At 41.4% G+C, this 27,628-nt stretch overlaps 1 protein-coding gene across 4 annotated transcripts in view; it reads left to right on the top strand.

Moving 5' to 3' along the window:
* Window positions 1-27,628, top strand: part of FHIP1A (FHF complex subunit HOOK interacting protein 1A) — a 305,419-nt gene that overhangs the window by 72,551 nt on the left and 205,240 nt on the right. For all 4 annotated transcript variants that reach the window (XM_052655131.1, XM_052655122.1, XM_052655124.1 and 1 more), the window contains exon 2: window positions 9,622-9,745. The gene's annotated coding sequence lies outside the window, so the exon portion shown is untranslated. The remainder of the gene's footprint in view (window positions 1-9,621; window positions 9,746-27,628) is intronic.

The following is a 27,628-nucleotide window of genomic DNA, read 5'->3' as shown; positions in this document are numbered from 1 at the left end:
TTTGCACTGAAAGCACAAAATGCCTGAACAAGTGAGGATTGTCGCAGGAATGCAGAAAGGTTCAGTAGTATGAAGCTTATTAAAGAGCTTCATCATCTTGTTAAATAGAAATAGAAAAAATCATATCATTTTTATAGAAAAGGCATGTGATAAAATTCAATATTGATTATTGATTTCTTTTTTAAAACCCTCAAAATGTAGGAAAATATCCTTAGTAAACTATGTGCTTCTCAACCTAAAAAACATCTCAGGCTTAACAGGAAATTTGTGACCATTAAAATCAGAAACAAAATAAAGATATCTACTGTTTTCACTCTTTATTAATGGTATTTTGGAATCACAAATTAATGCAGGTGAACAATAGAATGAAAAAGAAGTTAGAGAGGTTTGATAGTAATATACAACTAGAATCCTCCATGGAATCAAATGAAAAATTAACTATAAAGATTAATCATATTTATAAATGTGCCTGGATGTCAAAATAATATGTCAACATTCATACCTTTTGGGTATACTAGCAACTAGTTTAAATGTTCAGCTCAGTTCAGTCACTCCATCATGTCTGACTCTTTGCCACCCCATGGACTGCAGCACGCCAGGCTTCCTTGTCCATCACCAACTCCCGGAGCTTGCTCAGACTCAGGTCCATCAAGTTGGTGATGCTATCCAACCAACCATGTCATCCATCCTCTGTTGTCCCCTTCTCCTCCTACCTCCAATCTTTTCCAGCGTCAGGGTCTTTTCCAGTGAGTCACTTCTTCGCATCAGGTGGCCAAAGTATTAGAGTTTCAGCTTCAGCATCAGTCCTTCCAATAATATTCAGGACTGATTTCCTTTAGGATTGACTGGTTGGATATCCTTGCAGGCCAAGGGACTCTCAAGAGTCTTCTCCAACACCACAGTTCAAAAGCATCAATTCTTTGGCTCTCAGCTTTCCTTATGGTCCAACTCTTGCACCTATACATGACTACTAGAAGAACCATAGCTTTGACTCTGTGGACCTTTGTCAGCAAAGTGATATCTGTGCTTTTTAATGGTGGCTGCAGTCTTCAGTGGTTTAGGAGCCCCCCAAAATAAAGTCTCTCACTGTTTCCATTGTTTCTCTATTTGCCATAAAGTGATGGGACTGCATGCCATGATCTTCGTTTTTTGAATGTTGAGTTTTAAGCCAGCTTTTTCACTCTCCTCTTTCACTTTCATCAAGAGGCTCTTTAGTTCCTCTTCACTTTCTGCCATAAGAGTGGTGTCGTCTGCGTATCTGAGGTTATTGATATTTCTCCTGGCAATCTTGTTTCCAGCTTATGCTTCATTCAGTCTGGCATCTTGCATGATATACTCTGCATATAAGTTAAATAGAGTGACATTATACAACCTTGATATACTCCTTTCTCAACTTGGAACCAATCCATTGTTCTATGTCCAGTTCTAACTGTTGCTTCTTGACCTGCATACAAATTTCTTAGGAGGCAGGTTAGGTGGTCCGGTGTTCCCATCTCTTTAAGAGTTTTCCACAGTTTGTTGTGATCCACACAGTTCAAGGCTTTAGCGTAGTCAATGAACCAGAAGTAGATGTTTTTTTGGAATTCTCTTGCTTTTTCTTTGATCCAGTGAATGTTGGCGGTGTGATCTCTGGTTCTTCTGCATTTTCTAAATCCAGCTTATACATCTGAAAGTTCTCAGTTAACATACTGTTGAAGCCTGGCTTGAAGCATTTTGAGCATACCTTGCTAGCATGTGAAGTCAGTGCAGTTGTGCAGTAGTTTGAGCATTCTTTGGCATTGCCTTTCTTTGGGATTGGAATGAAAACTGACCTTTTCCAGTCCTGTGGCCACTGCTGAGTTTTCCAAATTTGCTAGTATGTTGAGTTCAGCAGTTTAATAGCATCATCTTTTAGGATTTGCAGTAGCTCAACTGCAGTACCATCACCTCCACTAGCTTTGTTTGTAGTGATGCTTCCTAAGGCCACTTGACTTCCCATTCCAGAATGTCTAGCTCTCCATGAGTGATCACACCATCGTGATTATCTGGGTCATTAGTATCTTTTTTGTTTAGTTCTTCTGTGTATTCTTGCTACCTTTCCTTAATCTCGTCTGCTTCTGTTAGGTCCATACTGTTTCTGTCCTTTATTGTACCCATCTTTGCATGAAATGTTCCTTTGGTATCTCTAATTTTCTTGAAGAGATCTCTAGTTTTTCCCATTCTGTTGTTTTCTTCTATTTCTTTGCACTGATCACGGAGGAAGGCTTTCTTATCTCTCAGTGCTCTTCTTTGGAACTCTGCATTTAGATGGATATATCTTTCCTTTTCTCCTTTGCCTTTCTCTTCTGTTCTCTTCCCAGCTATTTGTAAGCCCTCCTCAGACAACCATTTTGCCTTTTTGCATTTCTTTTTCTTGGGGATGGTAAAGAGATTTGATAAAGGTCATACCTGAATGGGGTAATGGGTTTCACTACATTTTTCAATTTAAGTCTGAATTTGGCAATAAGGAGTTCATGATCTGAGCTGTAGTCTGCTCCAGGTCTTGTTTTTGCTGACTGTGTAGAGCTTCTCCATCTTTGGCTGCAAAGAATATAATCAGTCTGATTTCAGTGTTGACCATCTGGTGATGTCCATGTGTAGAGTTTAAATGTAGTGAAAGAAAAAACAATTACCATAAAAAAGTATTAAATACCTAAGAATAAACTTAAAAAATATGTACGATATATATGAAGGTATTAAAAAATGCTCCTGAAGGGGATACATAAATGATATGAGGCCTGTCATATTCTGGAATATAGAGATGCTGGTTCTCCTTAAATTAATGTGTATGTTTAATGCAATTCCACTAAAATAACAAGATTTTCAGGGGCTAAACAACCTTATTCTGTGCTCATATGGAAAAATAAGTAAGCATGAACAGCTCGGCCATTTCTGAGAAGAGATTAAAACATACTGCAACATTATAATAATTGAAACATTTGTATTACTAAATGTCATGTTTAGTACATGACAAAAGATGGCATTTCAAGTTAATTGGAGAAAGATGCTCTGTTCAATAAATAGTGGTCGGATAACCAGGTGGCCGTCTGGAGTGGGGAAAGAAAAGGCTATTTAGAACAGTATCTCAAGTGTTAAGCAAAATTGATCTATGTTAAACAGAAATTTTAAAAATATTTTATGGAAAAAAGCATGGGAAAGTTATTTTATAATCTTGGAGTACATGTGGTCTAAGTAAGGGAGAAAAAAGAGAAGCCGTAAAAGAGATTGATAAACTTGATTACTTTAGAAAACTAACAGAAAAAAATCCTGCATAAAAGACGACTAAGATAATTGGGAGAAAATTTTTGCTTCTCATACTGCAAAGGGACTAATTTCCCTAATGAAGAGTTTCTGCAGATCCATAAGAACAGTTCCAACAACCCAGTAGAAAGATGGACAAAGGATACAGATAGTCTATAGGAAGAAAAATAATGGTGTCTTTCAAACATATTGAGAAGATGCTGAACCTGCTCATTTTAAGAGATATGCGCATTACAACTAAACCGAGGTTCCATTTACTGCTGTTTGATGGGCAGAGATTAAGAAATTTTATAACCTGTTCTGTAGACAGAATGAGTGCAAAACAGTAGTCTCTTTTGTGGGCAATTTGGCAAAATCTATAGGACTGATGCTGAAGCTGAAGCTCCAGTCCTTTGGCCACCTCATGCGAAGAGTTGACTCATTGGAAAAGACCCTGATGCTGGGAGGGATTGGGGGCAGGAGGAGAAGGGGACGACGGAGGATGAGATGGCTGGATGGCATCATGGACTTGATGCACATGAATCTGAGTGAACTCCGGGAGTTGGTGATGGACAGGGAGGCCTGGCGTGCTGCGATTCATGGGGTCGCAAAGAGTCGGACACGGCTGAGCGACTGAACTGAACTGAACTGAGTTGAGGAATTGTGAGTTTAATGTAGAGAAGATATGGTTTCTACTTCTGTCTTCCCTGTTTACCAGCATTTAATTTTGAACACGCCACCTCCCGTGTGCATGCTAAGTCTCTTCAGTCGTGTCAGCGTCTTTGTAGACTGTAGCCCGCCAGGCTCCTCTGTCCATGGGAGTCTCCAGGCAAGTATATTGGAGTGGGTTGCCATGCTGTCCTCCAGGGGATCTTCCCGACCCAGGGATTGAACCTGCATCTCTTATGTCTCCAGCATTGTCTGACAGCTTCTTTACCACTAGCACCAGCTGGGAAGCCCTGTCCCCTGCCTTTACTGTGCTTTATTTTTTTCACCTATGAAATTCATGGATTGGGCTTAGGTCCATCCATTTTAAGACTCTTGAATTATTATTAATATGCTTGAGTGGATTCAGGGAAGATTGTGGGCCTCAGCAGAACATTTTGTTCTTATCGGCAAGTTTTCACATAACCTGTCTCAGTTCAGCTCTTTTGGAGAATGAAATTATTCAATAATCAGCTCATCGTCAACACTACAAATTTGAAAACTTCTTGAGTTGTTTGAGGCTTGTACTTGATTGATTGATTTGTTAATTACTCTCCAGGAAAGCACTTGATTATAGTTTGGGTCAATTAATCCAATGCTATGGAAAAATCCACACCCCCTATAAAAACGCCCCTCTGCATTCATTTTGCCGAATCAGGGAGAAATCTGTGGTGTGGCTGTTAATTATCTTCCCCTCTCCGCCCACAACCTGCACAGCATTCATCTGATGGTTTGCTATGCTTTTTGTGCATGCCCCACCTATTAGCAGATTTCTGAACTCAGCACAGTAGAGGTCTGAATTCACTGAATTTATGCCATCTGCAAATGAGGTTTAAATTTGTCCCTCTTTTGAAATTAGGGAAATGACATAGCCATTGCATAGAAGGATTGTGAACTTGAATTTGATTTTGTTAAGTGGAGGTAGAATGTTTTGTTAGAAGGAAAGCACTTGTCTGGGCAGAGATTTGGGTGTGACTCAATTGTGAACTGCCAACTCCTCACTCCCTTACTTGCAGGAGACGTATTTTGTTTTTAAGGGAAGTGACAAAGAGAGAATTATAAAGACCCAGTGAATTTTAAGAGAGTCCTTTCAATTCACTTTAATTCCATTTAACCTTGCTTTCCATGTTATCCTCTGCATTACTCTCAAGGAGCTCAGCTTCCTTTTGAAGTCTCAAAGCGTGGCTGCTGGCGGAATCCTGCTGGTAAAATATAAGTGATTCTCAGTAAGCCCTTCCTGATACATAGGGATGCCTTGCTGCCCAAGTAAAAGCATGTGTGTGTGAGTGCCTATAAAGGAGCGAAAGGGCAGAATGTATGGTAATGGATACTGAAGTGGGAGGAGTGTTTCTCATGAATTAGAGATGCCCTTTCATAATTCAAGAGTCACAGAATGAGAAAAGGCTTGACATCACCTGAAAAGCATCTGGAAGCAATCTGTAATTCTTAAGAGGCAGTGGGAGAGCCTGTCTCTCTCTAGTACATGATAATAAAACAGTTCATGTGGGATTATGGAAGAAGTAGAATTCTCTCTTACTTGTAAGTCATTGTAAAATTGCTTGAGATGAAATGCCCAGAAATTTGATTATGAATTATACTTTGAAGTCATAGGTGCTAAATATCGGAGTCGAGTGAGGAAAGTAGATTTGAAGGCACTGAAGAAATTTTAATGTGAATAATTTGTTTATTTGCATGTGAAGTGTTATCCCTTGCCTCTCAGGCCCCATACACACTTTTTCTGTGCCCAGGCATTACCACAATTGTATCCAGTTTTGAAGACTTTGGTCACATTGAGGTCCCTCTCTTCATCTTTATCCCTTTCACAAAACAAACATGTGTTATAAGAAATGACTTCCAAGCCTTTGAGGCATCTGTAGGTCAGACATACACACAAAACCTCTTATAGTGACTTCTAGGGAACCATCTTTTAATATACTGGACTGTTACAGAAAAATTATGTTAATGAATGGTGCGTCCTTATTACACAGAGATTTTGAAAAGAGCTGGTATATTTGTTACACCAGTCAGTCCTAAAGGAAATCAACCCTGAATATTCACTGGAAGGACTGATGCTGAAGCTCCAGTACTTTGACCACCTGATGCAAAGGGCCGACTCATTGGAAAAGACCCTGATCCTGGGAAAGATTAAAGGCAGGAGGAGAAGGGGACGACAGAGGATGAGATGGTTGGATGGCATCATCAACTCAATGGACATGAGTTTACACAAACTCTGGGAGATAATGATGAACAGGGAGGCCTGGTGTGCTGAAGTCCATGGGGTCGCAAAGAGTCGGAAACGATTTAGTGACTGAACATTTGTTGTACGGAAACTGTGTAGTGTCATTTCAGGGGGGCCTCTGAAGGGCTCCAGTATTACAGTCCTTTATGTCTCAGCGTAGAAAAGAATTCAGCAAGAGACAAAGCGATAGATAAGGACGTGATTTATTAGAATAGAACACTTGTGAGGTTTACAAGCGTGTGGGCAAGAAATGCCACACCCTAAGAACTTACTGGGCTACAGTTTTATAATAAAGGAAACGTAGGGAGGGGCAGAAGAGCTTCTTTGTCTCTCTTGGGTAGACATCATGTTTCCATCATCAGCTCCTCCTCCAGGCTGGGCAGGGGAATTTTCTTGTCTCTACATGGTCAAGCTAGGTGCACAAATTATTGTTTTTTTATGTGTGCAGAGAGTATGTCCTAGGGATCATTAACTTAATGAGCTCACTGGGCAGGATGTGAGGTTTATGCCACCATTGTTATGTTGTTTTGGGGCACGTCTCATTCTTCTCTTGCATGGTTGTGTGTTAAGCAAGCCTGCTTGGTTTTGTGGGTAAGCAGGCCTTCTCTCTTGAGTAATCATTAACTTACAGGGGTCTCCCATATATTTTCTATTTATAGTCCCCTACAGGACTGTTTAATCACTTACTTTGTCCCTTTACTCTGTCCCTATCAGTACTAGATTCTGACTTGAATTGCTCACCTTAACCCATCTAAAGTTAGGGAAATACTTCTAATTATATTAGAACAAATTGCTTCCTGTGTCTTGCTTTGCATTGTTGATTGTGATCATGTGGAATTACAACACTATATTCTGTGTTTTCTTTCTTCTTTATACGATACATGATGTTTTCCCCACTTTATTAAAATTCAGATTTTTCTGATGGTTGACAAAATTGTGTAAAGTAAATTAGATCCTTTTGTCAAATTTATTTAACTCTTCTTTCCCAGTTATTGGGCACTTAATATGGTTCCTATGCTTAAAATTTACATATAGTGTCTATTGCTTTATTTAAATGTGTTTTTTTTTCCTTGGTCATTTTTCTCTGGCTTCCACCTGTTCTCATCTAGAATAGCATCCTCTTTCACTTTGTTTAGCATTTGCATTAGCTTCCCCGGTGGCTCAGATGGTAAAGCATCTGCATACCATGCAGGAGATCTGGGTTCAATCCCTGGGTCAGGAAGATCTCCTGGAGAAGGAAATGGCAACCCACTCCAGTATTCTTGCCTGGAAAATCCCATGGACGGAGGAGCCTGGTAGGCTACAGTCCAGTCAGTCCAGTTCAGTCGCTCAGTCGTGTCCGACTCTTTGCGGACCCCATGAATAGCAGCACGCCAGGCCTCCCTGTCCATCACCAACTCCCGGAGTTCACTCAAGACTCGCGTCCATCGAGTCAGTGATGCCATCCAGCCATCTCATCCTCAGTCGTCCCCTTCTTCTCCTGCCACCAATCCTTCAGCTTCTTCAGTGTTACTGGTTGGGGCATAGACTTGGATAACTGTGATATTGAATGGTTTGCCTTGGAAATGAACAGAGATCATTCTGTCGTTTTTGAGATTGCATCCAAGTACTGCATTTCAGACTCTATTGTTGACCATGATGACTACTCCATTTCTTCTGAGGGATTCCTGCCTGCAGTAGTAGATATAATGGTCATCTGAGTTAAATTCACCCATTCCAGTCCATTTTAGTTCGCTGATTCCTAGAATGTCGACGTTCACCCTTGCCATCTCCTGTTTGATCACTTCCAATTTGCCTTGATTCATGGACCTGACATCCCAGGTTCCTATGCAATATTGCTCTTTACAGCATTGAACCTTGCTTCTATCACTGGTCATATCCACAACTGGGTATCGTTTTTGCTTTGGCTCCATCCCTTCATTCTTTCTGGAGTTATTTCTCCACTGATCTCCAGTAGCATATTGGGCACCTACTGACCTGGGGAGTTCCTCTTTCAGTATCCTATCATTTTGCCTTTTCATACTGTTCATGGGGTTCTCAAGGCAAGAATACTGAAGTGGTTTGCCATTCCCTTCTCCAGTGGACCACATTCTGTCAGACCTCTCCACCATGACTCGCCCGTCTTGGGTGGCCCCGCAGGCATGCCTTAGTTTCACTGTGGTCCTAGTGTGATTAGATTGACTAGTTTTCTGTGAGTATGGTTTCAGTGTGTCTGCCCTCTGATGCCCTCTTACAACACCTACCATCTTACTTGGGTTTCTCTTACCTTGGGCGTGGGGTATCTCTTCACTGCTGCTCCAGCAAAGCACAGCCGCTGCTCCTTCCCTTGGATAAGGGGTATCTCCTTCCGCTGCCCTTTCTGACCTTCAGTGTGGGATGGCTCCTCTAGGCCCTCCTGGGGCCACACAGCCGCCACTCCTTGGACGTGGGGTTGCTCCTCTCGGGCCGTCGCCCCTGGCCTCGGACGCGGGGTAGCTCCTCTCGGCCGCGGCCCCTGGCCTCGGACGCGGGGTAGCTCTCGGCCACGCTCAGTGCGCCGGGCGCCGCCGCCGCCGCCCCCGCCACGTCCATGGAGTTGCAAAGAGTCGGACACGACTGAGCGACTTCACTTTCTTTCGGCCTTTTGAGGTCTCTGTGCTTGGGGTTAGTCTCTTTGCTGTGCTCTCTAGGACACCTCTAGGTTATGTCCTCTGTACTGTTCGTCTCAGGGGGGACAATTTCCCAGCTTCCTCTTTTTTGGGAACCCAGGCCTTGTCCTAGAAGTGCTGCATCTTAGCCACTTATCACCAGGGAAGTCCTTTCTCAGCCTTCTTCAAGCTCATGTTTTTCTCAGTGTATGGTCAGGAAGCCATGTAACTGTGCTGTGAAACATCTTCCCAGGTAGGCATGATCACATGAGACCTGTCTCTAAAACCAAAGTAAACTTTGCCCATGGGATGGCAATAAATTAAACTTTCAACTGTCAATATTTGAATAGGTCAGAAGTGCCAGGGAATATTTGGCGAATATCACACCTTTAAAGAGAAGCAAGCTATGAAGTTTCTTGCTATTTTATATTTTGTTCTTATTATAATGTTATGTTGCTGATGCATGGATATGGGTTTATTTAGTTCCACATTTTTTTTTTCTCTTCTAAAAGAAGTATATAATTACTTACCATCTCTTGGAGGACAGAAGAATCCTTCTTTCCTTTCTGCTGCCCAGTGGGAGTCTCCTATTTGGCTAGCATTCAGACTTCTAAATAAAGATTTAATTTTTGCTAATAATTAAAAAAAAAAATAAGTGCAATCTGAGGCAGAGCCATTCAGTGCACAACAAATGGCGGTAGCTGGGAGGGGAGAAAACCTAGAGAAAAATTGATTGGGTTTTTGTAGCTTATTGATGACTGTGGGTCTCTGTCTCTCTCTTTTTTTTTTTAGTTGGAAATATTCTTCTGGGAGTTGCCAGCAGTGCCAAGTGTTGGAAAACCCTTTTCTGCCCTTCCGATAGAGTGAAGTGAGCAGACATAATCTAGCAGAAGGCTGGTGAAGAGAGCAATCACAGGTAATGTCTTTTCTTGTTACTATTGATGTGTGTTCAGTAATGTTCAGTAACAAATTAAAGAAAAACAAGCCTACTTGAATTTACACATCCAAGTGCTGACGGAAGAAAAACACACAACTTGAGAGTTCTGAATGAAGTTTTATTCTGGGGCCTTACTGAAGACTATAGCCGGGGAGACAGTCTCTCAGATATCTCTGAGGAGCTGCTCCAGCGAGGTAAGGGAGGAGCCAGGATGTGTAGGCATGTTGAGCTTTAAAAAAAACAAACAAAACAAAAACGTGTAGTCAATCAAAAGATAACTGCTAATCACAGAAATAAACATTGCAAGTTAATGATTTTAGTGCCTTTTTACTTACGGGAAGATGCAAGAATCTGGGCTCAATGAAATTGTTCATTAGATATGCATCTTAATTATCTAGGGCCAGTATCCAGAGCACAGGGTGCTTCCTGTTTTTCTCTATCCGGAATTGCCCTTGGGGCATACCATCAGTGGGAATGAGGGTGCTGCAGTGGCTGATGGCTTGGTGCTTGTTTACTGGAATGACAGGCAACATCCTTTGTCCATAGAGGTGAACATTATCTTGTTCAAAGCAGTCTTTCTCAGAGACTTCACTCTCTCCTCTACTCAAAACATTAAAAAAAATTAGTTATTTGACTAACGCTGGATCTTAGTTCCCACATGTGAACTCTTGGTTACTCTTGTGGGATGGAACCCAGCTCCCTGCATTAGGAGGGTGGCATCTTAGCCACTGGACCACCAAGGAAGTCCCAAAGATTTTTTTCCTTTGGGAACTGCATCTAAATCCTCTGGTGGCATTCTTTTAAGCATCCTATTTTCTGTGGTAGCAAATGTAAACCCCTCAGAGGGTGTTTTGGGGAGTAGTCTAAATTTCTTCAGAGCTATGGGATCTGGAAAGTTCTAATTTTTATCAAAAACCAGAAGGAGGAATAAGGTAATGAAACCAGTTTCTCTCTGTATAATTTGTATGTGTGTTTGAAATCTTACACACTATATTGAAAGTTACTTCTAAAAGTGGTGACTCTGAGTTTCAAATAGTAGTATAATTGTATTGTTATTAGACTTGTAGCTTACAGAGAAGCATATGCTGTTTATTTGTATGTAAATATTGCTATTCTTTCTTATTAAAATTGATCAATTTGTCAATTATCAGGTTGAATAAGATGAGATTTAATTTCCTTATAAGATATATTTCTAAGGCTCTGTAATTTGCATCTTATTAGAGGTGTGTTTCGCATTGTTTCTTAAAGTGTTGTTATAGTACTTGTTAAAAACACACGATGAAAATTCAGATTACTAAGACGAGGTGCCAAATCTAGTGTGTCATAATCTGAATCAGAGTGCTAGGGGGAAGGATTTGGAAATTTTACAAGTGACTACCACCCAAGATGGACACTGCCAATGCAATTGAGAGCATACTTCCACCTAATCTTTGTATTTTTGGATTTAAAGGTATTGCAATCACCTTGATTTTTGCTTTGAATAAAACAATGCTGGTAGTTTTAGTATATTGTTTTGACATAGGATTATGTTCTCAAGTGGGCTTCCGTGGTGGCTTAGCTGGTAAAGAATCAGCCTGCAGTGCAGGAGACTCGGGTTCCATTCCTGGGTTGGGAAGATCCCCTGGAGGAGGGAACAGCTACCCACTCCAGAATTCTTGCCTGGAGAATTCCATGGACTGTATAGTCCATGGGGTCACAAAGAGCCAGACACGACTGAGCAACTTTCACTTATGTTCTCAAGTTGCATGTTGTTAGATCAAATTACTGTTATTTGAACTTTGTGTCTCAATTTAAAATGAGAATATTTTTCCTTGGATGCAGATGGATAAATTTGTTTTTGCCAGCTAGATGGCAAATACCAAGTTTTATGTTTCTTGATTTGCTAGTAAGTTGCACCTCAGGCATCTTATTCAGCTTGTGGTAAAGAGTAATGGGATAGATCTTAGAGGCTCCTGGAATCTGTGCTTTGCTACTGCAGCATCCAGTCCAGCATTATTCAGTAAACATTGTGATGAAAGCTTAGCTGTGCAATTTATGGTTCAGACAGACCAAATCTTTTCTTTATAGTACTCAGAGATTTTATGAAGTTCTTTGAATCCCCCAAATGAAAGAAAGTATTAATATTAAATACTAGACTTTGATAGGATATTTTCATTGCCATGTACATTCTTTGGTAATCCTTCCTATAAAGTTATTAATTTTACAGAAAGTAAGCTTTGTGTATAAAATGTGTTATTATTTAAATATTTTCAATCTAAAAATTTATTTATAAACATTAATAAATCATTTACTTATAGTATTTATTTATAAATAGACATATTTTTTATTTTTTTATACATTTATTCATTTTAATTCATTTAATTTACAATATTATAGTGGTTTGCCATACATTGCCATGAATCAGCCATGGGTGTACATGTGTTACCCATCCTGAACGCCCCTCCCACCTCCCTCCCCATCCCATCCGTCAGGGTCATCCCAGTGCACCAGCCCTGGGCACCCTGTCTCATGCATCAAACCTGGACTGGCGATCCATTTCACATATGATAATATACATGTTTCAGTGCCATTCTCCCAAATCATCCCACCTTCACCCTAATAAATTATTAATTTGTAGTTCAGCCGCTCAGTTGTGTCTGACTCTTTGTGACCCCATGAACCACAGCACACCAGGCCTCCCTGTCCATCATCACCCCCCAGAGTCCACCCAAACCCATGTCCATTGAGTCAGTGATGCCATCCAACCATCTCATCTTCTGTCGTCCCCTTCTCCTCCTGCCCTCAATCTTTCCCAGCATCAGGGTCTTTTCCAGTGAGTGAGCTCTTCGCATGAGGTGGCCAAAGTATTGGAGTTTCAGCTTTAGCATCAGTCCCTCCAGTGAACACCCAGGACTGATCTCCTTTAGGATGGACTGGTTGGATCTCCTTGCAGTCCAAGGGACTCTCAAGAGTCTTCTCCAACACCACAGTTCAAAAGCATCAATTCTTTTTATTTATCAATTATTTGTAGTATTTATTTATAAATAGACATATTTCATAAATTTATTGATATTATAAATAAATATTGAAATATTTTTAGGTATTTTATAATCAGATTATACCTTTACTTTAAAAGACACCTACAGTATTATATCATTCTATGTATGTTAATATTAAGAGAAATATACTTTATGTAAGGTAAAAATGACTATAGATTCATAAGTTAAGGCCATTATGAGAAAATATTTCATTGTGTATACTTAAAAATTGTGTTAAAACACACAACACAAAATTTACCATTTTAACGATTTTTAAGCATATAGTTCCAGTATTATAAGTATATTCACATTGTGCAAACAGTTTCCGTAATGAAACTCTACAGCCATTAAACAACTGTTCATTCTCCCCACCCCCTGCACCTGACAACCACCATTCTTTTTTTTTCTTTTGGTCTCTGTAAATTTAACTGTTCTATGTGCCTCATGGAAGTGGATTCATATGGTATTTGTCTTCTTGTGACAGGCTCATTTTTCTTAGAGTAATGTTCTCACAGTTCATCCATTTGTTAGAATTTCCTTCCTTTTTAAGGGTGAATAATATTTCTTATATACACACACACACACCCCTTACCTTTTGTTTATCCATTCATTCATTAATGGACATCTGGGTTGCTTCCACCTTTTGAATGTTATGAATAAGCTGCTTGTATATGGGTGTGTAAATAATCTGTTGCATTCCTGCTTTCAGCTGTTTGGGATCTTAAAGTGGAATAGCGGGGTCACATATTAATTCTATTTTTAATTTTTTGAAGGACCACCTTACTGTTTTCCACAGCAGCCAAGCCATTTTATATTTGTACCGGAAGTACACAAGCATTCCAGTTTCTCATATCCTCCTCAACACTGGGTTTTAGTATTTTTTTGTTTTTGTTTTTGATGATGATAGCCATCCTGATGGGTATGAAGTGATGTCTCATGGTTTTGATTTGCATTTCAATAATGATTAGTGATGTTAAACATCTTTTCATATGCTTGTTAGCCATTCATATATGGATACATGTTTAGTCAAGTCTTTTGCCCATGTTTTAATAAGGTGTCTTTTTGTTATTGAGTTATAGGAGTGTTTATATGTTCTGAATATTAACTCTTTATCAGATATATGGTTTACAATTAAGATTTGGGGCTTCCCTAGTAGCTTAACTGGTAAAACACCCATCTGCAACACAGGAGACCCCAGTTTGATTCCTGAGTCAGAATCCACTGGAGAAGGGATAGGCTACCCACTCCAGTATTCTTGGGCTTCCCTGGTGGCTCAGCTGGTAAAGAATCCACCTGCAATGTGGGAGACCTGTGTTTGATCCCTGGGTTGGGAAGATCCCCTGGAGAAGGGAAAGGCTATCCACTCCAGTGGCTATACAGTCCATGGGGTCACAAAGAGTTGAACATGACTGAATAACTTTCACTTTCATTTTCTTTAGACTAGATTTAATAATTGACAGTAAGCATAGAGCCTGTGTTTAAGTTTTAAGTTAGTTATTTGGTGGGTGGTTACATTATATTTGGGATTTGATTATGGTAAACTCTGAATTTTGGTCTTCAGGTAGGTGGGTTAGTGTGTGTGTGTCTTGTCACAGGGCTTGACAAAGGAGAGATCCTCTAATGTCTTAAGAAGCTTTAGTTTCAAGACCATAAGCAGAATCAACATTTTTATGGTGAAGGATAGCTAGTAATGAATCCTGGGAAAAAACTTAACGACAGTTCAAACCATTAACCTGCCTGGGTAGCCTGATTTTGCCTCTAAGCTCTAAAAAGTGGTATGTTTGTTGACAGGATACTTAGACTGACTTTGAAAAGTTTGAAACCCAGACCGTGTGCCTTCAGAAGTGAGGTTATTTTGGGGAAGACAGGAGGGTGTTTGGAGTTGGGTGGGAAGAGTCCAAAAGCAAATATATATAACAAAGAGGAAAACGTGGGCAAAGATGCTCCGAAGGAAGAGGGAGCAGCTTAGCTGGATGTAGGAGTCCCATGGATATTGAAAGGATCTAACCCTTGGATGTATTACTTTCTTTGAAGGAAATGACAGCAGGTACTAGAGCTAGCCCAGGAACAACCACAAGTGGGAAATGGGCTTGAAAAGGGGTGAAAACAATATGATATAAAATGTGCGTGACAGCCCCAAAGGGATGTTGCCAGTGGGATTCATCGTTACGGATTTGGACTTGTGCTCAGAACCGTGAGACAAATAGCAGGTAGACAGAGGCAATTACGGATCTTCTGACCTGGTGAGAGAAAGATATATTTGAATGTAGTGTTTCAGGGCTAGGAGCTAGCTGTCTGCATGAGCGCAGAGGAGCGGTCAGAGCAGCGTTAGAATGCTGTTCTCCCTAATGTAATACCGGAAGGTCTGAGTCATGGCGGTGGTGAGGGGAGGATGTTTCTCTGTGGCTGCCCTGGCTTTGTGTGGAACCAATGGGAAACCATGTTTGAAAGTTGTTTTGAATAAAAATTTAGCCTCAAGACAATTTGGGGATCAGCTTTCCTGAGTAAATAACACAAAAAGATACTTAAAAGTGACTTCTTACAGTCAAATAATCAGAACAGCTGCCTAATGCTGTCATTCTGACCATACCTTTTCAGAGTTTTGTAGATTTTAAAATTATGAGCTGTCTCTACCCTGTTTTGTGAATTTAGTCTGTATTTATTCAGTCATTTTGGTCTCTTCTCCCTGACCCTTGTAGTTTCATTCTAGCTTAGTTTAGTCTGGGTCTTTTCCAGCTTTCTGTGTTTTTTCCAATTGACCAGAAGGGCTTAGAATACATGTGTGAAGTTTATATTTCATCATGTTTTCTGTTTCATTTTCAGCATCATTTCTGAAATGCACTACCTTTTCTTCAAGGGTACAGGTCGCATTGAGTTGATATACATAGAGTGTTAGTCGCTCAGTCATGTCTGACTCTTTGTGACCCCATGCACTGTAGCCCCCCAGGCTCCTCTGTCCATGATTCTCCAGGCAAGAATACTGGAGTGGGTTGCCATTCCCTTTTCTGGGATCCCTTTTGATCTCGACCAAGGGATCAAACCCGAGTTTCCCTCATTGGAGGCAGATTCTCTACCGTCTGAGCCACCAGGAAAGCCCTTAGGAAACTCTCTAATGACTAGTCCACACCAGAGATTCTCAAAGTGTGGTCCCTAGGTGAGCAGCAGCAGCCTCACCTCACACTTGTTAGAAGTGTAAATTCTTGGGCTGAATCAGAAACTCCTACAGTAGTCTCAATTTGTATTTAACAAGCTCTCTGGGTGATTCTGATACCAGTTAGAGTGTGAGGACTGCTCCACATGTTTCGTTAGCTGTGTGCAGTTGTCCAGGCTTTTCATTTTCTCTATCCCTTGGTCTTCTGATCAGAAAGATCAGGGGTTCCCAGATGTTGGTGTGCGCATGAATGGTCTGGTAAGTGTCTTTAACACATTCCAGAGAGCAGTACTTTCCCTAACTATCTACCCAGAGATTCGGATGCCGTGGTCTTTGATTCGGATGCAGTTATCTGCTTTACAGCAGGCTTGCCAGAATACATCTCATATCTGGAATCTGGACCAATGGCTATCTCTCTCTCCTCCAGGCCCCAAAGTGATGTGATTTAAAGTGGCTTTTCAGGTTAAGTAACTGAACCTGAACCTGGCTTAGGGGCCAGTTGAACTTTATTTTCAAAATGCAGTTTGGATTATTTTTCAGTAAAACCATTGTGTTCTGCTTTCTTTCCTTAAAAAATGTGATTCTTTCTTGGCCACTAAGGTTACTATACGAGATTTTTCTCAGGCTTAGCCTCATTGATAAAGCAGTTCGCTTGGACCGTTAATATGAGATTTTTCTCAGGCTTAGCCTCATTGATAAAGCAGTTCGCTTGGACCGTTAATATGAGATTTTTCTCAGGCTTAGCCTCATTGATAAAGCAGTTCGCTTGGACCGTTAATATGAGATTTTTCTCAGGCTTAGCCTCATTGATAAAGCAGTTCGCTTGGACTGTTTGCTCACTAAAAGTGCCCTCTGCCTCTTACCAACTTGGAGATTTCACTCTGGGGTTCTTATGATAATTTACGAACTGTGTTAATAAACTGTAAATGCTGGTTCTTGGGGAATGCTGTTCTTCATTCGGGTCTTTTTGTCCTTACTCTCGATTTCCAGTCTCTAAGCTGGTGCCCTGTGCAAGATGGTATGTCTGCCTCATCTCACCGTCATTCATGCTTTTGTTTCTTTAGTTTTTACAGTGCAGCTTTATTAGAATGTTTTCTGTGAGTCTTCCTCTTGTCTCATTGGCTGCTCCTTCCGTCCTTTCGCTCTGTCTGCCCCTTGAGTGTCCGTGTTCCCTGGGAGCTGCCCGAGTTCTTTTCTCCGCATCTTACTACATCTTAGTCCATCCCCTCAGGGCTTGCTTCTTCCTGTCTGCCGGGCCCTGGCTCAGATGTCACCCTCACACCACCGTTGATCAAGGAGCCTCAGACTCTCCTCTGAGCTGCAGCCCGTATCCTCACCTGCCTCCTGTGTGTCCCACAGGCAGATCAGGTGAATGTATCTGAACTTGAACTTATCATTCTTCTTCCCCAGAACTTGTGCTTCCTCTCGTGTCCCCTATCTTGGTGAATGGTGTCAATATCACTTTGCACGGAGAAGGCAATGGCACCCCACTCCAGTACTCTTGCCTGGAAAATCCCATGGACAGAGGAGCCTGGTAGGCTGCAGTCCATGGGGTTGCTAAAAGTTGGACATGACTGAGCAACTTCACTTTCACTGTTCACTTTCATGCATTGGAGAAGGAAATGGCAACCCACTCCAGTGTTCTTGCCTGGAGAATGCCAGGGACGGCAGAGCCTGGTGGGCTGCCATCTATGGGGTCTCACAGAGTTGGACACGACTGAAGTGACTTAGCAGCAGGAGCAGGAGCAGCAGCATTTATTCAGCATCTTCTATATGCCATGTCCTGTTCTGAAAACTTCCATGTAACTCCTCGCACATCCTTTGAGATTATATTATTATTCCCACTATACAGATGCAGAAACTGAAACACATGGGGTTTAAGTGAAGGTCCAAAACCACTCACGGATGGAGATGGAATCCTGGAGCATGGGGTCTTAGTCGTGCTTCCTCTCCCAAGCCAGACGCCTCAGGTCTCCCTTCCCCTCGTCTTCTTGCCCCTGTGCATCTTCCCAGTCCTCTCCAGTTCACCTGCTAATCTCTCTGCAAAGCACACTTCCTCTTCTCTGCGTTCCATTGTGAGCAGTCTCGTCATGACCTCCTTCATCTCTTGTCCCCCTGTTATAGCAGTGTTCTCTTCCCATCCATTTCTTTATGATTATTGCCAAAGTGTTATTCTTGCCAGCAGTAAGTCTCACTGTGACGCTTTCCTGCATCTGTCAGCCTAACCCTTCTCAGTCCGTCATTCAGTGTTGGGCAAAGCCTCTGTTATCCTCTTCATTGTTGAGCAAGCCCCACCAATTTGGAGGAGCAGGACGATTCTGCCATTTAAAGAATCAAAGTCGAGAGCTGGAAGAGCCTTTGCCTCTTTTGGCCCTTAATTTTGATTTATTTTAATAAAGGAATAATTATAAAACAACTCCAGAGTCTAGGCTGGCCAGAGAGGGCCGGCCTCTGTGGTTTCGGCAGTGCCCGAGAAGAGTGGTCTTGCACTCCGTGTGTGTGTTCCAGCTGGGGCAAACTGCTTGCACTTCCCGTAACGGGTCACGTTCTCCCGGCTTCCTCTGGGTCTTTGCCCATGCTGCTTCCTCTTCCGCGGTACTCTTCCTTCCTTGGGTAACGCTGGCTAATATGTCCATCTCCATTTTCAGGTCTCAACTTAGATTTCATTTTACCTGGCAAGCTTTCTCTGATCCCATTTGCCTTCCATCCAACAGGTTGGGTTAAATACTTCTATATGATGTCATAGCATGCCACCCTTTCCCTACCATAGTGTCAGTCGCTCAGTTGTGTCTGACTCTTAGCTACCACCAGGATCCTCTGTCCCTGGGATTTTCCAGGCAAGAATACTGGAGTGGGTAGCCATTCCCTTATGACTCATCAAACTTGGTTTTAATTGTTGGTTTGGTTGCTTCATTGTAACTATAAGCCACATCTTATGTATTTCTGTGCTTCTACCTCTAAGCATAGCTGTTCAATAGAGATTGATTGCGTGGAATAATAAATGAGTATTTAAATGAGCTAATTGATTTTAGCCAATTCCACCTGCTTCTTACCTTTGTAAGGTAACTCTGGCAGGTTATAATAACTTTTGTATAATAACTCCAGCAGATCAGTTAGGGTTCAGTTTACCCAAAGGTAACTATAGAAATCAATGGTTTAAACAAATTTTGGGATTTTTTTTTCTTCACATGAAATGTCTGGGACTAAGCTATCCAGGCTTAGTAGACTGGTTCCTTGATTATCAGGGACCCCAGATTCCTTCTGTCTTTATGCTCTACTCTCCTAAGTGGGATCCTTGCCCTCATGTTCTCATCTCAAATATGTGCCAGGAGTCTGGCATCTGCAGGCCCTCATTCCAGGGAAGAGGGGAAGGTCAAAAAAGCAAAAAGGAGATTGCTAGCAGTCTGACTTCAGCCTTTATACCTTTTAGGGACTTTCCCGAAAGGTGTTCCGAGGATATTACTTTCTACCCCTTGATTAGACAGTATCACAGCATCAACTCTGCTGCAGGAGAGACTGGGAGATACTGTTTTTCTGCTTTTGGTCTTTGCTTCTTGCTACACAATTGGGGTTCTGTTAATAAAGAAGGAGAGGATAGATACTGAGTGGTAACCAGAAGCTTCTACATAGCTTAGGATGATCTCCTCTTCAGTGGTCATAGACAGATTAGTAAAAATTGACAGAACAGTATGGCAGCATTTTTAAAAAGTATGTCTCTAATGTAGCTTTGAAAAGAACCTTACCTCTTTGTGATCCTAGCTATTTTATATAAAATCAGCAACTTTTTTGGGTATTTTAAGGAGATTTAATTTCAGGCATCTAAAAAATCTAAATAATTACTTTCATGAGTCATTTTCTTCTAGATATTTGCACTTGTTGATTTAAGAGTGTGCCTTCTTAGTATATGGATGTTAATTGTAACTACTCCTTTATCTTTTACTGTTGTCTTGAAATTTTTCAAGATTTAAAAAGTGGGGAAATGTTAAAAATAATAACAAAATAAATAATTGTCTCAAAAAGTAAAAATAAATGCATTGAAAAAGAGTATTCTAGACTTCCCTGGTGGTCCAGTGGTTGGGAATCTGCCTGCCCGCGCAGGGGACGCAGGTTTGGTCCCTGATTCGGGAAGACTCCACCTGCTGCAGGGCGGCTGAGCCCGTGTGATGCGACCACTGACGCTCGTGCACTCTAGGGCCCGTGAGTGGGCTTTTTTGGGGGTGGGGGAGGTTTAAAAAGACTTGTTTAATTAAATACCAGGATAAGGCCAGGCAGGGCAGCGGGGGAGTCACCCAGAAGCACAAATGCCCTTGGGGCCCTCCCCCTGCACCCCGCTCGAGAGGCCACGGCTCAATGGCTGGAGCCAGGTCCCCAGACACTGGGGCTCTGTACAAGACAAGCCACTGTGCCCCGCAACTGGAGAAAGCTTGTGAGCAGCAACGAAGACCCAGCACAGCCGTAAATAAATAGATAAAAACTAAAAAAGGAAAAAGGATACCTTCTAAAGTCTCATTAAGATGTGCCCCAGAGAACCCTCTTACACTGTTGGTGGGAATGCAAACTAGTACAGCCACTATGGAGAACAGTGTGAAGATTCCTTAAAAAACTTGAAATAGAACTGCCGTACGACCCAGCAATCCCACTGCTGGGCACACCCACCAAGGAAACCAGAATTGAAAGAGACACGTGTACCCCAATGTTCATTGCAGCACTGTTTATAATAGCCAGGACATGGAAGCAACCTAGATGCCCATCAGCAGACGAATGGATAAGAAAGCTGTGGTACATATACACAATAGAGTATTACTCAGCTATTAAAAAGAATGCATTTGAATTAGTTCTAATGAGGTGGATGAAACTGGAGCCTATTATACAGAGTGAAGTAAGCCAGAAAGAAAAACACCAATACGGTATACTAACACATATATATGGAATTTAGAAAGATGGTAATGAAGACCCTATATGCGAGACAGCAAAAGAGACAGAGATGTAAAGAACAGACTTTTGAACTCAGTGGGAGAGGGAGAGGGTGGGATGATTTGAGAGAATAGCATTGAAACATGTATATTACCGTTTGTGAAACAGATCACCGGTCTAGGTTCGATGCATGAGACAGGGCGCTCAGGGCTGGTGCACTGGGATGACCCTGAGGGATGGGGTGGGGAGGGAGGTGGGAGGGGGGTTCAGGACAGGGGACACATGTACACCCATGACTGATTCACATCAATGTATGGCAAAACCACTACAGTATTGTAAAGTAATTAGCCTCCAATTAAATTAAATAAATAAATTTTTAAAAAAGCAAAAAAATAAAAATAATGTTAAATTAAAAAAAAAAAAAAGATGTACCCAAGAATCTACTGGTGGGAATGTAGATTGCTGAAACAGTTTACAGTAGATATTAAGAAACCTAAGTCTAAATTTTATAAATTAGATTTTTTTTGAGAATTTACTGATTTGGGAAAATGCTCAGGATGTAAAATTAAATGAAAGGAGCAGGAATCAAGATTTAATTTTGTCATTAAATTCTTGGGAAAAAAAATCCAGTTTTAATAGTGGTCTTTCATTCCATTATATGGACTTCCCTTATATATATGTGTAATCCTTCTTTTGGGCTTCCCTGCTGGCTCAGTCAGTAAAGAATCCACCTGCAATGGAGGAGACCTGGGTCCGGTCCCTGAGTTGGGAAGATCCCCTGGAGGAGGGCATGGCAACCCACTCCAGTATTCTTGCCTGGAGAATCCCCAAGGACAGAGGAGCCTGGTGGGCTGCAGTCCCTGCGGTCTCAAAGAGTTGGACACGACTGAGCAACTCAGCACAGCACAGTCCTTCTTTTATTACTGAACACTTTGCTTGTTCCAATTTTTCACTATTAGAAGTAATCTTCAGTGAAAGACAGTATTTATTTAATTTTCTTCAGATTTCTGGGTTTTTATGATAGATTTATAAAAGAATGAGCAGACTAGATTAAAGATATAGATCTCTTTTTTGTTGGAATCTGTTGCCAAATCTTTTGCGAAATATGTGTATACATTCCCATATATTGTACTTCTGACTTTGTAAAATTTATGAAATTACTGGAAAGTATAGAAAAAAGACTACCAAAAGATATAGTAAAGCTTTAAAAATAGTTTTTCATATGGTGGTGCTCTGAGTGGTAATTATTTTCTTTATATTTTCTCTATATATATTTTCTGCAATGATTATATATTGTTTTATAATTTGAAAATAAATTAAGTTGAAGATAAAGAATAGGTCTTCTGGGAAATCCCTTGTGGTCCAGTGGTCAGGACTCCTGAATTTCACTGCCAAGGGCTCAGGTTAGATCTCTGGTCAGGGAACTGAAACCCCTGGAAGCCTCATTTGGGGGCCAAAAAAACAAACAAAGAATATGCTGAGCTGCTGCTTTGCTATTTAGAGTGTCAGCATCAAAGGAGATTTTTTTTTTCCCACTATGCCATGCAGCTTATGGGATCTTAGTTACCCAACCAGGGATTGAACCCTGGCCCTGGAAATGAAAATGCCGAGTCCTAACCTCTGGACCTCTAGGGAATTCCCCAAAGAGAAATTTTAATGTTGCTTTTTTATCGAAGAAGAATAAGCACACAACAGATGGAACCTTGAAGGTTAGACATGTTTTATTGAATTTGTTTAGAGGTATTTTCTCCATTTTTCCTAGTAATTTGAGTGAGTGAGTGAAAATCGCTCAGTTGTGTCCAACTCTGCAACCCCATGGACTGTAGCCCACCAGGCTCTCCTCTGTCCATGGGTTTCTCCAGGCAAGAATACTGGAGTGGTTGCCATTCCCTTCTCCAGGGGATCTTCCCAACCCAGGGATCGAACCCAGCTCTCCGGTTTTATCTGCTGTTAGTCTTCCTCCCTTTTGGTCTTTACCCTGCTGGGGTCTTTGGGAAGTGTGTCTGTGCAGCAGCATCTGCCATGCCTCTTCACTTTAGCTTAGGCTGGATGTGAAGAGCCAAAGCAGGAGAACACTGAAGGAGAGCTGAGACTCTCACAGAGAAATAAATTATAGCTGATGTTTCCTTTAGCTTTGCTTCCCTGTTCTTTATTATTTATTTATTTTAAAAAATGCAGTCTCTCCTTTTATCAACCTTTATCATTTCATACTGCAAGAAAGTGAAATCAGTAAAGGCAAATAACCCTTATGAATCTGCTTAGTGTTAGACCTTGGTTAATGGAATCTAGTTAACTGAAATAAAAATTCTGGGTCTTTTTCCCCCCCTAGTGTTATTTATTGTAACTGTTAAAAACAAGAGGACCACATAGCTTCAATTCTCACATTCAGTAGCTGGATTGTAGTATTAGATGGTCCTAGGGTCATTTTTAGCGTGTCATCGTTTCCAGGGTAATCCTCTTAAAATATGAGTACATATTTGTTTCTAGAGGCAAAAGTTGAAATGATTGTGGAATGCATGGATGGGTTCATGAAACTGACCCTTGATCAGTAGAAGGTGTCCTAGTAACCTATTTTCATATTCATGGACTCCGTAGCCTGGGACAGATTAATTTTAGAGATGTATTGCAGAATGTTAGATAAAGCGAGAGATTGTGGAAAACATGTTCTGTAAACCAAAGTAGTGTCGGTTACGAAACAGCAACAAAAGCGGACTCCTGAGTCAGCGATATACAGCTGGGGATTTGGAGACGTGGGGATGGGAATGAAGGGTTTGGGCTGCGTTTAGGAGCCAAAGGGCAGATTAGTGGGAGCATTTTGAGCTGTTTTCCCCAGGCTCTTGTGAATTAGTGTACTTTTCAAACAAATATAAAAACAAATGTGGTCTGCCACAAGATTCTGCCTCTGATTCTGTTCTTCCTCATTTGACGAAATAATATTGTTAGACAGTTACCCATGACCCAAATCATAGTTTTAAGTAAATCTATATTTTGTTAAATATCTATCTCTATACTATCTACATTCATCTACTTGAAAAGTGACACTCAGTCTGATACTCAGTCTGAAGTAGAGTTTGGCAAACAGTGATCAAATCTGGCCTGTTGTGTGGGTGTTTTTTTTGTTTGTTTGTTTGTTTGTTTGTTTTTTATGATCACCAGCTAAAAATAGTTTAAAAAATTTTATATTCTGGTTTTTATTTTTTCTTTGGCCGTGAAGCATGTAGGATCTTAGTTCCCTGACCAGGGATTGAACCCACACCCCCTGTACTGGAAGGTGAAGTCTTGAAAAAAGAGGAGGAAGAATATGTATATGTATCCTTCAGAGCTGAGACTACTTACTATCTGGTCCTTTACATATGAAATTTGCCAACCCCTGGTCTAAGCAGTGGTTTCAGCGTCTCAAAATGTGTGTGCTCAGTCGTGTCTGACTCTTCGTGACCCCAGGGGCTGTAACCCCCCAGGCTCCTCTGTCCCTGGGATTACCCCATCAGGAATACTGGTGTGCGTTGCCATTTCCTTCTCCAGGGGATCTTCCCTGCCTGGGGACTGAACCTGTGTCTCCTGCAGCTCCTGCACCGGCAGGCCAGTGAAGCCCTCAGTCTCTCAAGGCACATGTGATTGTCAGTCTTAGAGTGGGGGGATAGGAGTGCTGCTGGCAGTCTGTGGGTGGAGGCCAGGGATGCCGTTCAGCTTCCTCAAAAGCACACAGTGACCTCTCAGGACCAAGGTTTAACTGATCCAATCAAGATGTTAACAAAGACTGCTTCCTTCCCAAGCTGTAGTTGGGCGCCTCTAAGCTGCTTTCTAGATTGGGCCTTCACCTTGGCTCCCATCCTGTCTTTGGCCTGCCTGACCTAGTTTTAGCAAGAATTCTGTTGTATCAGTTTAGTGAAAATCCCGCCACTTTTCCTACCTGATCACCCTGATGTCTGATCAAATGCCTTATCCCCTACCCTTGATGTCTAATTACCCCTGGCTGTATTCAGCAAGTTAGATCAGTCTAGTAAGAATCCCCGTACTCTTTAAAAATTAAAAAAAAAAAAAATTTGTTTGGCTGCCTTGGGTCTTGGTTGTGATGTGCAGGCTTCTCTCTATTTGTGGCCCTCAGGCTCCAGAGCACCTGGGCTCAGTAGTTGTGGCATGTAGCTTAGTTGCCCCCAGCGACATGTGGGATCTTAGTTCTTCAACCAGGGATGAACCCCTTATTCCCTGCATTGGAAGGCAGATTCTTAGCCACTGGACTACCAGGGTAGTCCTGAGAATCCCCTGACCCTTGATGTCTTAGTAATTTTCCATCTCCTGACTCCCTCATGCTTTTTATTAGTGTAAATTCCCAGCTCTTTGCTGTGTTTAGAGTTGAACCTAATCTCTCTCTCCTTTTTTCAATAGTCTACATCCATTGCAATAATCCTGAATAAAATCTTCCTTATCGGATTAACAAGTGTTGGAATAGTTTTCCTTTAATAATATCAGTAGTGTAGAGGTTGAGAAACCCTGAGCTAAAACAGTGCTGGGTAGCATTTGGTACATATGCAACTTCAGGGGCCACCTCTGCAAATGGACTCTGCAGCAGCCCCCTCCCCCTGTGTTTGGCCCTGGCTCTGTTCCTTTATGAGTGAAATAAGGTTGACTCTGTCTGGGGGAATTTCATTTCAGCCTTCCTTCCTCTCCAACATTTTAAACATTGAATTATAGTTGACAAACAATATTAGTTTCAGGTGTACAACATAGTGACTTGGTTCTTTTATACATTGCAAAATGACCGATAGGATAAGTCTAGTTACCATCTGTCAGCTACAGAGTTATTACAAAGTATTATTGCCTGTATTCCCTATGCTATACCTATAGTCTTGTGACTCCCCAGTATTTTTCTGTCTGTTAGCATCTTCATTAAAAAATGAAACCTTGCAATCTTCAAAGTAAAACAGTGAAAGGCAAATTGTATGAACGTGTTGAAACAGCCCAGGCCACACTGTAACTGCTGTCCAAGTAATAGCTATTAATAATAGTGTATGTTTTGGTCTTGGGTTAATGACCTAATCTAGTCAAATATGTTTTTCAGGAATTCAAGAAAATATGTTCAGGCATTTCAGAAAGAAAAGTTTAAGCATGCCATTTCAGTCTTAAAGAACGCTAGAAGATAGCCACCATAGATAGCCACCACATCCCTTTATGTTTAAGGTATTTTTACCTGACAAAAGTTGCCTTCGCACTGAAGAGTGCTGCTGCCTGGGAGCCTTAAAACAGCACTTGGTTGAGTAAGTTTTACTGTGGAAATACTGAATTGTTGAGGAGCATAAGAATGACGCTCCCTATGGAGTTTAGTTTTGGAGAGGACAGAAAAATACGTGGTGCTTGAATTTTGGCGATACAGGTTCTAACAAAGGCAGTATGAACACCCACATTTAGATTAGTTGGCTGAATAACTTGGCCATTTATGGAGGGGGCGCTTTTCCTTCATTTTGTTCAACAGACATGAGTTCAGGTGATCAGACATTTTCTGTATGTATAGGTATGCTATATAGATGTATAGAAACATTTCTAAATGAAATTTGCTTTCCGAAATGATTAAAGGAAGTTCCTAAAGTTCTATCTTCATATTTTGTGTATGTGTGTGCTCAGTTGTGTCTGACTCTTTGCAGCCCCAAGCGCTGTAGCCCACCAGGCTCCTCTGTGCATGGGGTTTTCCTGGCAAGAATACTGGAGTGGGTTGCCATTTACTCCTCCAGGGATCTTCCCCACCCAGGGATCAACCTGAATTTTTCTGCATTGCAGGCAGATTCTTTTACCACTGAGCCTTTGGGGAAGCCTTTGTATTTTATGATACTAAACTAAATTTTTTATATGAGTATTTCTGATCAAGTGCACTTGTGTTAATGTGTGTGCACACATATAAGAGAATGTAATTATGGTATAGAAAGCACATTGAGAAAAGAGATTATGGATTTCTCTTTCCAAACAAAAATACAGCTCCTTTCTCTGAAAATAATTTTCTTTAAGCACAGCAGAAAATCTGAGCAGCATTCTGCCAGTAGCTTTTTTAAAGGGTTGAGACATATGGCTCCATTGATCCCTGATACGGTTATTTATGTAGCTGGTTTTCTACATGAGGGGAAGAAAGTTTGATTAAATACCATTAACTCTGACATATCCCGTGGGTAATGATTTTTTTGTGTTTTCTCCCCTTTTCAAAGAAATTGGTGGCTATGTAATAGGTTCTGGTAAAGTGATCTGCCAGAACACTTAGTGGGAAATAAATGCAGCCTCTGCAAGAGCATCGGGTGCCCGTGTTGTCAAGTACTTAGGTGGTGCCTCAGAAATGGGGTGTCCTGCCACTGTCTGCAGGATCTGAACCTAAACGTCATTTTCTTGGGGGAGTGTGTGTGGGTCCTGATGGTGTCTTTGCATTCCAGAGGTGGCTACTTAGGCTTGGAGCCGCAGTCTGTTGCCACGAACATACCGTGCTGTGCTTAGTTGCTCAGTCGTGTCTGACTCTTTGCGACCCCGTGGACTGTAACATGCCAGGCTCCTCTGTCCATGGGGATTCTCCAGACAAGAATACTGGAGTGGGTTGCCATGCCCTCCTCCAGGGGATCTTCTCAACCCAGGGATCAAACCCAGGTCTGCCCCACTGCAGGCAGATTCTTTACCATCTGAACCACCAGGGAAGCCCATGAACACCAGTGTGAATTTGAAGCCCATCCAAGATTAAACCTGAGGCTTTGATTTCATCAATTCCCTTTCTTGATTCTTGTCACTCAAGGTAACATTGCTGCTGTTCAT

The sequence above is a fragment of the Budorcas taxicolor genome, chromosome 17 (assembly GCF_023091745.1).
Source record: "Budorcas taxicolor isolate Tak-1 chromosome 17, Takin1.1, whole genome shotgun sequence".
Lineage (NCBI taxonomy): Eukaryota > Metazoa > Chordata > Mammalia > Artiodactyla > Bovidae > Budorcas > Budorcas taxicolor.
This window is presented reverse-complemented; position numbering and strand designations above follow the sequence as displayed.